General features: G+C 31.0%; 1 long non-coding RNA gene across 6 annotated transcripts in view; it reads right to left on the bottom strand.

Annotated features, from left to right (window-relative positions):
* Window positions 1–15,114, bottom strand: part of LOC110259772 (uncharacterized) — an 835,641-nt gene that overhangs the window by 751,075 nt on the left and 69,452 nt on the right. For all 6 annotated transcript variants that reach the window (XR_014838463.1, XR_014838462.1, XR_014838465.1 and 3 more), the window contains exon 2: window positions 8,732–8,811. This is a non-coding gene — a long non-coding RNA (uncharacterized LOC110259772). The remainder of the gene's footprint in view (window positions 1–8,731; window positions 8,812–15,114) is intronic.

Genomic DNA, 15,114 nt, shown 5'->3' with positions numbered 1-15,114 from the left:
TTCTTTGACACAAAGTCTAAGCATGTACTTAATTTTTATTTTTTATTGCCCCACTGTGCTTGTATTTCCACATATCCTGAGCAGAATCCCACATATCTTTCTACCTCTGCACCTTGAGGTGTCTTCCCTTTTATTTTATTCTCTTTCTTGTTTTAACAGCATTCTTCGGCTTTATAGTCCATGAAGAGCAACTTCAGGAACTCTTAGCAATTACTGCTTGCATTTCCAGTATCTTATTATTTCATCTCACTTAAACAACACCTTTTTGAAGCAAGGAAGTGAGGTTTAATGTCGCCCATAAGCATAATGGCATCTAACATTAAATTAAATAACTATAGATATTTTATAAATGTGAACTACATATGTATTCACTATATTTTTACATAATTCAACTAATTTTAAATGCTCAACATATAATGTAACAAGGATAGCATGAAGGAAAGGAATAATTTAAATGATAAAAGATAATTTAAAAATATGATACCTATTTTTAACATAATTTTTTATTTGACTCTTTCTAAAAGGGCCATTATGAACTTGATTTGAATGGCCAAATTTTTCCCCAAAGAAACCCAAATTTTCTACTTTGTCGAGGCGTTTCCTTTACATAACCTTCTCATAAAGCATTATCTTCAACCTGAGTGAAATGGTTAAGTGGCATTGCCTAACACTAACAATATCAGTTTACCTGAATTGAAACACTGAGACCATATCTCTAGTACATGTATTTACATATACCAATTCATAAAAGTACATAAAGTATATATATATACATGTACATATAATAAATGAAGTCTGTAGACACAGCCTGCAGATAAAGTCACCTGGTTATCCTTTCATCTGGCCTTTCCTTGCCTGACACTCATTGTTATAATATCTAATCTGGATTTTATTCTTTTGTTTTGTCAGAGGGAGATCAAATATGGGATTCACTGTTTTGAGTACTGCTTTTAAGGAAAGTTAGAATTACATAAAATAATCAAAGCATCACTCTTTGCTTTTTGAACTACTTTTGTAGTTGCAGCCTATAACTCATAAAGAATTTCATTTATTTTGATTTCTCCATTCTTAACATTCACATTCTTGTTTTCTCTGTAGAAACTTTACAACAAATTAGGAACAGTAGTACATATTCTTGCAGATAGTGTTGGGAAAGTGTTTCTTCCATCTATTCTTGGGAGAGACTGCCTAATCAGAATAAATCGAATAATCACATTTATTTACAACTCTATCACTACATTAATTAATATAGGAGGAAGAAATAAAGCAATGTGTTGACCCTTTGTATAAAACTAGAGAAAAATTAAAAAGTAACATTTATTGAATGTTCCAGATGCTATTTTAACTAGAAGCTTTACTTGTGTTATCTCTTCATAGGTGACAGATACTCTATCAGGTAGGTACAATCTTCATCTCTGATTCACAGACAAATAAACAGCCTTTGTGACTTAAAGTCATTTTCCTAGTAGCCCTTAGCTACTAAGCAGGGGGGCTGGATTTCAGCCCATATCCATCTTGCTCCAGAATGTGTGTTCCTAAATAGTATGTTATATCATTCTATATTTAATACTTCAGAGCCCCAAAAAGAATTTTAACATTAAGTACTATTAAAATTATGTGTTCTATTAAGTTCTTATAATTATGATAAAAGTGAAATTTAATAACTTTTAAACCATAATTCAAGGATGAAGCAAAAGAAATGGGGTAAGTTGCATCTTAGGATGTTCCAACTGTTCAAATGGAATTTTTAATTTATAAAAATACTTTATATAGCTTTAACTGAAATTTCATGTAACTCATCTGCACCAATCTCCTTAATAGTCTCCTCAATGAATCTCGTTATTTCACCTTGGGTTTCTCCTTGGCTAATCTTTATTCTCTCTCTCTACCATTTTAAGTCTTTGTATTTTATCCATCCTCTCTCCATCATGTAAAAATGTTTTAAAATATTTTGGCTTCTTTATGGCTTCTTTAAAATATTTTGGCTAGGAAAGGGTTTATTTCTTATTTCATATTTTGAAGGGTTTTAGGATAACAGAAAAAATACATATTTGGCCAGCTTGATATCTTGAAACAGAGTGACTTTGTATATTTAGCTTTTAAAATGACAATGATAGAGGCATATTTGATGTTTAATATCATTATCAAATGACTCATCACTTAACTTCATTCTTTATTTTTGTTTTTGGATTTCTGAATTTTCTCACTCAAAAAGGAGGATTAAATATTAAATTAAACTAGTTGGAACTGTTTCCTCCCTTGACTCAGGTCTTTTGCAGGATTTACCATTGGAAATATGTGTAACAGTCTACAGAGGTAGTAACACAAATATAAGTAAAATAACTATTAAAATATTATTGAAAAGAACATTTTGTGATTAAAGAAATATGAAATTAAGTGGAGTTAAGTAGAGACTAAATTTTCAGTAAAATTGAACAAAACAAATGACAGCTTTATATATTCAGTGTTGGTGATAATTTCATGATCAATTTAAAGATATTAATGGAAATAATTTTTAATGTAATTTCAAATAATTGATGGCCAATTAAATTCACTACTAACTGCTTTTCATTTATGTTACATATTGCTGCTTAGGCATTATTTTCTTCTATTATATCTTCTAAGATTTGAAATATTCCTTTGTCTGAGGTTTGTTATATAAAAGGAGCACGTCTTTGTCCTATGAATAGGTATACTATTTCTATGTTGAGTTTTTGTGTAAATTAAATCACAGTCCAGGTCCATTGACAGTCACTCTGTTGTTACCATCAAGGCCCTCTGCACTATTGTTTTCTCTTTTACTATTCCCAAATAATCATGCAACATGACTCTTTTGTTATTTCTCCTTAATATAGATAAGGCTCTAAGTTTTAATAAGAGTTTCTGGAAAGAATTCTGGGAATATGGCTGGGAACCAAGCAAACATACATACCTACAACTGGCTATTGTTGGTAGTGAGAGATGTTTGCAGTTTTCAGAATTTAACCCATTCTTATGAGTAGTTCAGCCTCTTAACATAGAATAATAATTTATTAAACATTAATAAAGAATGAGACTCTCTCCTTCCTCAAGGACTTGCTCCTCCTTCTTGCTAGGACAAAAAGACATGGAACATATCAATCAAATCAGTCACCATTTTATTTCTTTCTCTCTAAATCACAGCTGCTTATATGATTGATATTGATAATTTATGGTTTTTTAAATTTCTGTTGGCTATCTGCGATCTCTGAATTCTATGCAAATATTCTGTAGGTTTATTCACCATATAACACCCTCCAACTAGGAAATCTTGCCTTCCCCCCACCCCACTCACCCATGGAAATTCTGAATTTCCTGGGCCAGTGATCAAACATATGTCACAGCTGTAATCCAAGCCACAGCAATGACAATGACAGATCCTTAACTGTTGAGCCACCATGGAGCTTTTTGATATCCTGCTTTGATACAACTTCATTTGCTGTACCTTAGCTCTTCTCGAAAGGGCACATACTACAGGGATTTTCTTGCCCATCAAGCATTCCTACTATATGGCTCACATGCAGGATTACTCAAGCAGAGCTACTTTTCCAGGTATGCACTTGATCCACAGTAAACGCATATACATCCTTGTCTTGGTTTTGAAACTGCCATCTCTTTCAGCTTTGATGTGAAAAGTTATAGATCAGCAAGTAAATAACTCATGTAGATAACCAGAGAAGGAAATGAAATGTTAGATTTCTCATCTTCTTACTGGTACGCTTTCCCCTCTCTTCCCTTTTCACTATCTCCTCCTTCTAAGGTACAAGTCTAAAGACTCATTCCCTTTCTTGGTCCTGTTGGAGAGCGGTGGTGGGTTAATGTCTGCAGGACCAATTTTACACCAGTTTTGGGTAAAGATGGGTAAGCCCAAATGTTTATGGGTTACTTAGAATATGACGTTTCTCAGAACCTATTATTTTCTAGTTTTAGCACAATCCTGGTGAACTTAGACACCATTGACTGAAACATGTCTGATCACTCTCCAAATAGTTAACTGAGTCTGATAGCATCTTCATATTGCATTTACTGTCATGTTTCCATCCTGCTCATTTCCTAGCTTTAAATATCAATTCTCTGCAGTGTAGGTTCAGTGGATTTGTATATATCATTCTTATTCAGACATAATGTTTTGAGATTTTACTGTGATCAAATGATTTCCTTGAATTTTCATAGATAGTATATTAATTAATTAGATGCTTAGTGTCTGAGAAAAGAACATGAGGTAAAATATCATTCTTTTTGTGCAGCATATATTCCCCCAAATAGAGCAACTATGCTTCAATATCCAGATAATACTCTCATTATTATTTTTTCTAACAATACTGACAATTTAGTTTGTGAGATTTCCTGTTTAAATTATTTTTCAAAATGGTTTTCACAGAAGTATAATCACCCAAATAATCATTTCCAAAGTATTGCAAGCTCTTAACTTTGAAGATAGATATATTCAAAATAGGAGAAAAAGAAATTTTACACAGATGGAGGTGAGCTATATAAAATCATGTGAATTTTATTTAAGTTTTATTTAAGACCATTATTTTATACCATACACAAATATTAACTCATAATGGACTATGGACTTAAATATAAGAACTGAAACTATAAGCTCCTAGAAGAAAATATAGGCAGTTAAGCTCCTTGAGATTCATTTGGTTGTGATTTTTTGATTCTGACACCAAAAGCAAAAACATCAACAGGAAAAATAAATAAGCAGACTTCCATCAAACCAACAACTTTCTGCACAGCAAAGGACCCCATTAAAAAAATGAACTGGCCAACTACTGAATGGGAAAAAGTAATTGTGATTTATATATCTGATAAGGGACTGATATTCAAAATATATAAAGAGCTCATATAACTAAACAACAACTCAGCTATGAAATGAACAGATCTGAATAAACATTTTCCCCAGAGAAGACATTCAGATGGCCAACAGACACATGAAAAGATGTTTAATATCACCAATTATTAGGAAAATTAAATCACAACCACAATGAGATATCATCTCATATCTGTTAGCATGATACCTATGAAAAAGACAAAAAATAGTAAGGGGTATAGAAATAGTAGGGGAGGAAGTAGAGAAAAATAGTAAGGGTATAAAGGAAAAAATCTTAAGGATGTAGAAAAAATAATAAAGGTGTAGAGAAAAAATAGTAAGGATGTAGAGAAAACAGTAAGGGAGAGAAAAGTAGTAAGGGTCTAAGGATGCAGAGAAAAATAGTAAGGATATAGACAAGAAATAGTAAGTGGGATGATGTAAAGAAATAGTAGAGGAGGATGTAGAGAAAAGGGAAATCTTGTGCACTGTTGATGGGAATGTAAATTAGTTCAGCCACTGTGAAAAATAGTATGGATGTTTATTAAAAATTAAAAATAAAACTCTTATGATACAGCAGTTCTCCTTATAGGTATTTATATAAAGAAAACAAAAACGCTAGTTTAAAGATAATTCACTTCCATGTGTACTGCAGTATTAATTGCAATAGTTAACAACTTAAGTGTCCATTAAAGGAAGAGTGAATACAGAAATTGTGAAATTGAGAGCATTCAACTAAGTGATACAGAACAAAGAAAAATGAACACTGTATTATGTCTTTTACACATGGAATCCAAAAAGCAACACAAATAAATACAAGCTCAAAGATACAGACAACAGATTGGTGTTTACAAAAGATAGGGTTGGAGATATATGAAAGAAGTGGGTGAACATTTTTTTTTAGGTTAAACAAACTGAATAATTTTTTAAAAACTACAACATAATGTTGTAAAAGAAAGGAATGCCTTGTGTGGGAGAATGTACTTGCCACATGGGAGTATACTTCACATACAATACAGTCATGAGGTGTTTACTCAGAATTGCTGAAGCAACAGATTTCTACTTGGAGTCCTATGTGGTCTAGAAGGCATGTGAGTCATTTAGCTGAGCTATAAAGGTATGTTCTCTCTCTCTCTCTGAATATTTTAAGATTTGATTTTTGCTCACTAATCATAACGCTTCCCACTTGCTAGTAGTTGAATCAACAGAGTTTGCTCTCTTCGTGGATTTAAAGTGTGCATCTCAATTTCAATAAATGCTTTGTAGAACCGAAGGGTTTTAGGGCATGGGTATGTTAAATACAGGGCAACTTTACAATTGACCCTAACTCTTGTAAACCTTAGAAATTATTAAGAATGTCTCAAATATAGACAACACATACTTAAAAATGTATAATTCTTAATGACATAACTGTTACTGGATTAAAAAAAACTTCTCTTAATTGAATATTCATTCTGTCATAATGACAATATAGGTGCTATTTACATAAAGCATGAAAATCATAATACTATATTTAATTTTAACAACATTGTTATTCTTTCTTGGACTTGTTACATGCAGTCAAATACAGCAAAACTGTGGGAATTTGAAGAATCTGAAAAATCATGTTGACTTAGAGGCACCTTACTTTGTTCTACCTCTGAGATTTCTTCTATTATCATCAGCTAAGAAAGAAACTATTTTGTGTGGATTATTGAAAAAAATATGATTAATGCATCTTTTAAAGTTAATGATTTAATTATAATCATAGAAACAACCCTAAGTTGCGCACGAACATTTGTAAACAGTATTACATATCCATTATTTGATTTAATCTTGATATATTAATATTGAAAACTACAGCTATCATTGTGTTTACTTGGCTCCAGACAATTTGTAGAGAAAACATTACAGTTTCAGGAAAAACGCCATAAAAACCCTGAGCCACAAATACTGTATTCTATATTGTTACTGAACTTTTACAAAGCAGTGAGTTGAGATTCACTCCCACGTGTTACTGACTCTGCCTAATATACTATATTTCTTCCCAATGTTTCTGAGGAGAAAAGCAAGGTAATTATCATTAACCACTCAATAAATGAGGTTCTATGGTCAGGGAGATCTCATAGGCATTGGATAAATAATCTATCTCAGCTCCTGCTACACCCCAATACTATACTTCTTCAATCATGGAGATATTGAGTGTGAGATTAGGTATAATGCAGAATGAAAACACCGAATCCTTTATGGCACTAAGAAAAAAAAATATATATATATATATATCAGAAAACTAACATTTATTTGTAGATATGTAGAATTTGAAAGGAAAGGAAATTCATATGAAAATGACTTTATATATCCAATTTACAATTTGTTAAGACAGAAAGTTGGTAAACAGTGGCATCTTGATTAATCACACTCAATTTTTTTCTAATTCATTTCTCTTTTCTCGTATTTTCAAGAGATGGGAGCCTTAGAATAAAAAGAAACTTGTTTTGTTACCTTAAAAATAAACCTCTACACTATAAACATCAACTACTTAAGAAGTTACTTTGATAGATCTCTGGACAAGCAAATAAAACTCACTTACTTTCCCACTTGCACTTAATAGCTTGTAATATAGTTTAATGATATTGTGTCCATTTTCTTTCTTTTCTACTTATTATATGACACCATTGGTTTTACACAATAAGAAACATAATACTGTATTCTGCTTTTTTTTCCTTCTGGAAGGCTAGTAGAATATAAATGCTATCATTTCACAATGAATTGTTTGCAGAAAAAAATCTTTTATATCTTTTATGACAATAATGATTTTGAAAAATCAATGTAGTTACAACCATTAAACAGAATTTTTCCTTTTACTCTGGGTTATTATCAGAAAGAATAAATACACAGACCTTAGAATGCTAGAATGTATTCTAATACTCTGCATTTAAAAAGGTATATCTTACTTTCCCCACTCATCTTTTGTATTGTCTAATAAGAAGGTATAGTGAATTGCATTCACCCTATTGTCAAGAGCTTGAAACAAGGAGGTCAGAGGCATGAAGCTGCTAATATATAAAACATGTAATCTCAGTAATGTTTTTACTTTGAACATATCTTTGCAAGGATTTTCTGATGCCTCTTCCCAAGCTCAGTGAAGTCACAGGGGCAGTGAGTGGAGAATGGAAAGAATAAAGGCCAAGAGCTTGAGTCAAGTTCACACTTAGCCATTACATTCATTTAAAACTTTTTGAAGGGAATAATTGTGCATGGACCTTGTTTTATTCCAGTTTCCTGATGTAGAACTTGGCATGAAATAAGAACTAAATAAATATCTGTTGAATGAATAAACATATGAGCTCAAATAAATTATGTTCTCTGAGTCACAGACTCCTCAGTTGAAAAATGGAAATAATAATATCTGAAATATAATGACAATAAGAAACCACATGTGTGTTTGGTTTGTTGTATATGTACATGAAAATGTTCTGAAGTTTGTGGAAGCTATAACATACATGGAAATGTAAAGAATTGTTACTATTTTTGTTAATACTGGAATCCTTTTTGAAGATACTGAGTGATGAATGTGAGTACTTTGTGATACTCACTTACTACACTAAATATCAAAAAGACTGTAAATCCAAAGAAAGATTATTAACACAAAAAGTGAGAATACTACTATGCTTCTAGCTTGTGATATATCTTCCTGACCTGAATCCTACACATCTGTTCCTGGAGAGACAAGCTGAATACCATTTAATACTGTCAATATGATATTCAAGAAGATAAACTTAACGTTTTACATGTCAAACAGAGATGTTCCTCTCACACAGTGCACTGTCATTAAATATTGATGTCAATCAGAAATTCATTAAAGAAAGTAGTGAGTTTAACATTTGGATTATTCTTAAATCTTAGAACACTCACAGTGATTGGTAGAGACTTGTCACAGATGAAGCAGCGGGAACAGTCCATCTGTAGTGTAGGCAATTCACTAGGTGTACTGTCTGCAGAGAATTTAAAAACAATAATAAAACTTGACTAAAGTTGGTCTGCTTTTTATTAACACCATGCCTCAAGTCAGCGATAAAATTTTCCTTCCAGAAAAAATCTGTTGTTCTAAGTTCTAAACAGTTGCTTTGGTTACTATTGGGTTTTAATAATATATGTGTAAGCTTCAAATTAGCACATTTTTATTTCTTATCCTTTGGTAAACATTGTATTCTACATGGAATTTCACTTAACTCTCAGTTTTACATCTGGGCTTGGTACATGCATTTGTTTCGACAGCAAGTTTATAAAGATATGGAATCATTTAAGCTTTCTGCAAGTATAGTTCATGGCTTCATTTAAACAGTAGAGTAGAAATAAACAATGATAATCTAGTGATTGTAAAATGAAGGAACAAAACTTGATCACCTGTACACTATCTGTATTTAAAATACTAGAAGCTATTAGAAATAATCCTAAAGAAACAGAGGTAGGGGAATATGGCACTTCCTGGAATTTATTTTAAAATGGGATTTTTATTGCTCTATGACAAACCTTTCCTTATATTTGAAAACCTGTGTATATCAGTTGCATAATGTGAAATAATTTTTTAAGAATTAAAATTAATGAAAAGTTCCTCAACTATAAGTAAAGATAGAGTTATTACTCTGGCTATACTGTCTACTGACCATAAATATTTTAAGAAGATTCATTTTGATAAAGTCATTGACAAATATGCAGATTAATACTTGCTAACAGAAAATTTAAAGTTACTATAACCCATTACAGCCATAGAGAAATGTATGTGTAAGATAGATTCCTAATTTTTAAAAGACACAGTAATGTAATTTAAAAATATTGATCTATATCACTCCCCTTTGTACTGTAATAGTAATTCTAAATTTGTATTATTTAATGGGTTTTAATTACATGATTATACATATATATATGTATGTGTATATATATATATATATGATGTTCAATAAATAAAACCTTTACTGTCTGTGTTTTTCCTGGACATTAGCATTATGTTTTTTGTTTCATGATTATTGCTTGATAATGATCTACTCAGGTCATCAGTTATGCTAGGAATGCTGATGATGATCATACCTGACACACAAATTGTCAGAGGAAGAAAAGAATGTTGAAGCTGGGTATGTCTATTTTCAAATCATGTGGAAGGAATAAGTTATTTTTAACAGCAGAGAGATTCAGTTCTCAAATAAATGGTTCAAAGGGAAAAAAAAATAAGGCTCTCTTCTATGTTTTTACATAGAAGTGTGTAAATAAAATATGACAGAGAGGTAATCGGAAACAAAAATTAGGAGTTCCCATCATGGCTCAGTGGTAACAAACCTGACTAACATCCATGAGTATGTGTGTCCAATCTCTGGCCTTGCTCAGAAGGATAAGGATCTGGCATCGTGTGAGCTGTGGTGTAGGTCACAGATACGGCTCAGATTCTGTATTGTTGTGGTTGTGGCGTAGGCTGGCAGCTGTAGCTCTGATTCCATCCCTAGCCTGGAAACCTCCATATGCTTCAGGTTTGGCTTCCAAAAAAAAAGAGAGAGAGAGAGAGAGAGAGAAGAAAAGAAAAGAAAGAAAGGAACCAGAAATGTCCCAATTTTGGCTTGAAATTTCTGTTCATTTAAAGATGCTCCTGAGAGCATGAAAAAAGTAATCCACAGAGTAGAGGAAGATACTTGTAATACATGCAAACAATCAAGGATTCATATTTATAATGTATGATGTGCCTTATAATTCAACAGAAAAGAAGCAGCAGAATATAAATGAGGGGGAAAAAAAAACTTGAATAGGACATCCAAATGGTTAATATACACATAAATAAGTGTTCAAAGTCATTGATACAAGGAGGATATAAATTAAAACCACAATGTGATATCATTATAAACTCAATGGAATAGCTTAAATTAAAATAAAATAAATTAATAATACCTACTATTGGCAAAAAATGAAGAATAGCTAGAATTTTCCTATACATTGTAGTAGACTATAAACTGATACAATATTTTGGAAAACAGTTTACTATCATCTACTGAATTTAGTCATATTCATACTGTGACATAGCAATTCATTTTAAGAATGACTCAGCAGCTTCATTCTTTTTGGTCAGAAGCTGTAAACTACTCAGCTTTTTAAATCAAAACTAGAATAAATGAATTGTCTATGGTATATTAATAGAACTGAATGTTACAGAGCAATGAAAATTAATGAACTACTGCTGCATGCAGCAAGATGCATTCTCACAAACACTGCTTATATAGTATATATAAAGCATATGGAAAAACTTTCCACAACATTTATATGAAGTTCAAAACTGGACAAAACTAATATGCAGAATTAGAAATCAGGGTAGTGGCTAATTTGGAGAAAAGCACTGGTAACTGGGAGACACCTTAAGGAGGAATTTTGGTGTGGTGGTGATGTTCAGTTTGTTAAAATTTTATATAAGCATGTTCTACTTTAATAAAAAGTATTGAATTAAATTTAATACATTGAACTTACTATAATTTCAATAACATAGCAAATGTAAGTAAGAAACCCACCTGCAAAGTAGAGCCACAGAGATCATATCTCTAACCTATAATCACACCACACATAACCTGACCTTACAGCAACCACACCAACCTTTGTTGTAATACACTGGCATAGACTTTTACATTTTATCAAAAATGTTTTGGATATAAAGGTCATTAACAAGCAATTCAGATAAAATTGAATTTTGAGATTGAGGAAAAAATCTATTACTTTTGTTTCTTATATGGTGATTTAATATCTCATTCACAACTTAATCATTATCTCACAAAGAATTACTAGATTGCCTAGTGGAATTACCAGTTAAAAAGTTGTAAAGAAGATGTGTGTTACATTATTCTTAGCACTTCCTTTATAAGTTTTCACAGATATCTTGAAACATACATTAGGGACAAACACTTTACCAGACATATAATTAATGCTTTTAAGTAAAGAATCTATTGAAGGTTATATCATACATGCACTATTCTGACTTTTGCTAATTAGATATATGCTGTTATTTGTTGTAATCAATTTATTTTTTTCTAAGGAAACAAATAAAAAGGCAAATTCTTTGGGTAAAAATCCTAGAATTTTCTCCAAGGACAGAAGATAAGGGGATAGTAGTAATGTAGTATAATAGCAAGAAGTACAAACATGTTCCTTTCTTTTTGATTTACTGAGATTCTACAGAGTTATTAATGCTCTTAGTACTAATTAACTATCATTAATACTCATAGAAGGCAAATGCTATCATTACTAAAAACCACATGTGAAATTTTATCAAATATGAAACTATTGTAAGTCATTTGTAAATTAAGAGTGAAAGCCCTCATACTATGTTGTTTGAAAAAATTATCTATGTTTTACAAAAATTTGGAAACAGGGAAAAGTTAGTAAACCAAAAAATGAAATTCTGAAAGGCAGACAACTTAATCAAGGGTAATAACCTATGTCCTTTTATCTGATTAGAGACGTTTTAAGACAATGTCTACACGATATTACAGTTCTTAAACCATTCAAAAATTATTATCTGTATACAAGTAAACACAGATAATTTTTTAATGCCACATAATGATCATGAATTATTTACATGGAAAGTTGAATGCACTGACATCCCTTAAAATCTGAAAAAATATGCATGACCTAAAATATAAATATTAAAATATGAGTCAAAGTTAAATACAATCTACAGTTTGTTTTAAAAATATGTTGGCATTAACTAAATGTTCTACAGTTTGAAATTAATGTTATGTATCTATTAATCAATAAGACATATGGAAAAATTCATAGAGGGTTTGTTATCCAAATGAGAGACTGTTGCCCAAATATTCTTTGGACTGAGTGGATGCCCGGAGCCTAGATTAGCTCATATTTGACCCACACTCTTAACTACCTTAGATTTCCTCCTTTATTCACTTAGACCCCCTTTAACTTGATGGCATCACATTGTGGCTGCACTCAAGACCTATGCTGTTCAACTAGAAAACTGATTTGCACACAAATTTCCTGATTCTTCAAACTACAGAAAATAATCTAATAGTCTGTACTCAGCAGCCATTGATTCCTGCAGAAATGCCCTGCGAAAGAATTTTTAAAATTTTGTTCCTCAGGAATATGTATTCTATTTTAAAAGTTGATAATTTGTTACTAGTCAATAGGCTCTTCCTTTTAGAAAATAGGTCACCAATAGCAATAATTTTTTAAATATTCAATGTTGACTTCTAATCTCTCTTTAATTCTAATAATCAAGTCTATTTTTGTTCTTATAATCTTTGTGACAACTTTTTTTTCTTAAATGTAGTTAAGCTAATTTTCTGTTACTTGACAAATAAGTATTAAATTGTATTATAAATTTCAGAGATAATTTATAAAGTTTAAAATTCACAGAGCTAAGAATTTCATGTCTTGCTCTGCTATTGATTTGAGTGGTGTTCAGCTGTATCGTTTGTGAATTGATAGGGTTTGAGGGAAACTGTTATGTCCAAAGTTTCATCTGAAGCAAAGTGTGTGCTTCTCAGGTCATAAGATTCAGAAGATTCAGAAGATACCATTATTCAACAGCTTCACAAATCTACTATTAGCTGATATAGTCACTTTTCATTGAATACTGGATAAGAAGCCAGTAACCTGGGTTTCTGACTTAATGTATATGCAAGTCACCAATCTGATGAAGCATGTCCCTTTTTCCTTTGCCTTCCATTATGTCTTTTAGCTTTGTAAAAAATGCCCTGTAGGACTTTAATTATAATTAATTTCATCTTGCAACTAAAGAAACATCATATAAAAGGGTATCAGCTTCAGGATACACTTCAAATACCACTCAAATCATTGTGGTTGCTATTTTAAATGTAATAACAAAAGTCTTTGAAAGTGGGTTTATTTGGAAGTTACAAGTTTGTTTTAATACCTTTAATACCAATATATAAAAGTCAAGTAAAATAACTCTTAATTTTAGAAAAAAGATGAATATTCATGGCAAAATTTGTCAAAACAATAGAGAGAAAGAAATGATAATAACTAAAAACGTTTGCTTGGATACCAAATTAGAATCATAATGATTGCTCCTTTGATTCTATCACACCTTGAGTCATGGAAAGACACTTAAAATATACATATTTTCAAGATACTACATAGCAGAATACAATTAGGTAAAAAGTTCATTATCTTCCATATTATGCAATGTTGTTATTAAAGATAATTTACTTTATTTCTATCAATCATACCCTTAGAAAGAAATGTTTATACATACCACTAATTCATTTCTATTAGGTTTCTATTAAGAAAGAATATTCCACAATACAAAAAGCAGTTAAAAAAAACCTTGAGTCTCCTATAGTTTTCAATACTATCATCTCCATAAATTAGATTTCCTTCTCTTATAAAAATATAATGTATACCAATTGTATGTCCTGATGAAATATGTATAATTATTATTATTATAGATCTTTTTTCTTAATTCCATTATAAAAATATTAATACATTCAAAAATTGTTTTTTAAAAAAATTTTTCAATTAAAAAAAATTTAGGATTCTAGGCAATCCAAGTATGTCTCATAAAATTCTAAATTTCATAATATATTTGGAGCACAAAATTTTGACTTTAACTAGATTATGCATATTAACTAAGTATGTACTTTTCACTCCTGGTAAAAATTTATGCACTGTTAGTAAACAATTCACTTTAGGAGCCTAATGAATACTTTTTTCTGTTGGTTTCTTAATTTTTCTTCCTTTATAAATACAGACACAATCAGGTGTTTCTTGCCTGAAAATTGCTTATTTTAGAAATAAAGGTGAGCCTTTTTATCCTGAAATTTACTGGTAGGAAAGTTAAAGATCATAATGTTGCAGGTGAAGTACATGGATCTGATGCCCTAATATAGTTCAAGGAAAAGTGTGAAAAGAGAAGCTGACGCTGCTTCGTTCAATATTAAATGGATGGGACATGCTGATTTTCTTTGCTTGTGTTTTTGGATGATATTTACTAATTTAATTTTTAGGTTTAAGTCAATCACCTCATCAAATTGAATATTTAAACAATTCCATCTGGATTGATGTTGTTTCGTTGACTTTCTCAAAATCTGAATTTTTCTGACTGCAGCATCCTTTATTGAACATGTTTCTTCATAGTTATATTTCCTGAAGACTGTCAGTTAAATTTTGAGGCTTAATCTTAACTAAGGTGAGAGATTTCATCCACGATAAGGTGTAATTTTTTTTTTTTTCATACAACAGAGGCTGAAATTTGGCAAGTTTTTTGTTGGCAATTATGACTACATTGC

The sequence above is a fragment of the Sus scrofa genome, chromosome 2 (genome assembly GCF_054392235.1).
Source record: "Sus scrofa isolate SSC_HxYL_T2T_F1_AM1 chromosome 2, Sscrofa_HxYL_maternal_Yorkshire_Landrace_v2.0, whole genome shotgun sequence".
Classification (NCBI taxonomy): Eukaryota; Metazoa; Chordata; class Mammalia; order Artiodactyla; family Suidae; genus Sus; species Sus scrofa.
Note: the sequence above shows the minus strand (reverse complement) of the source record. Positions and strands in the feature narration are given on the sequence as shown.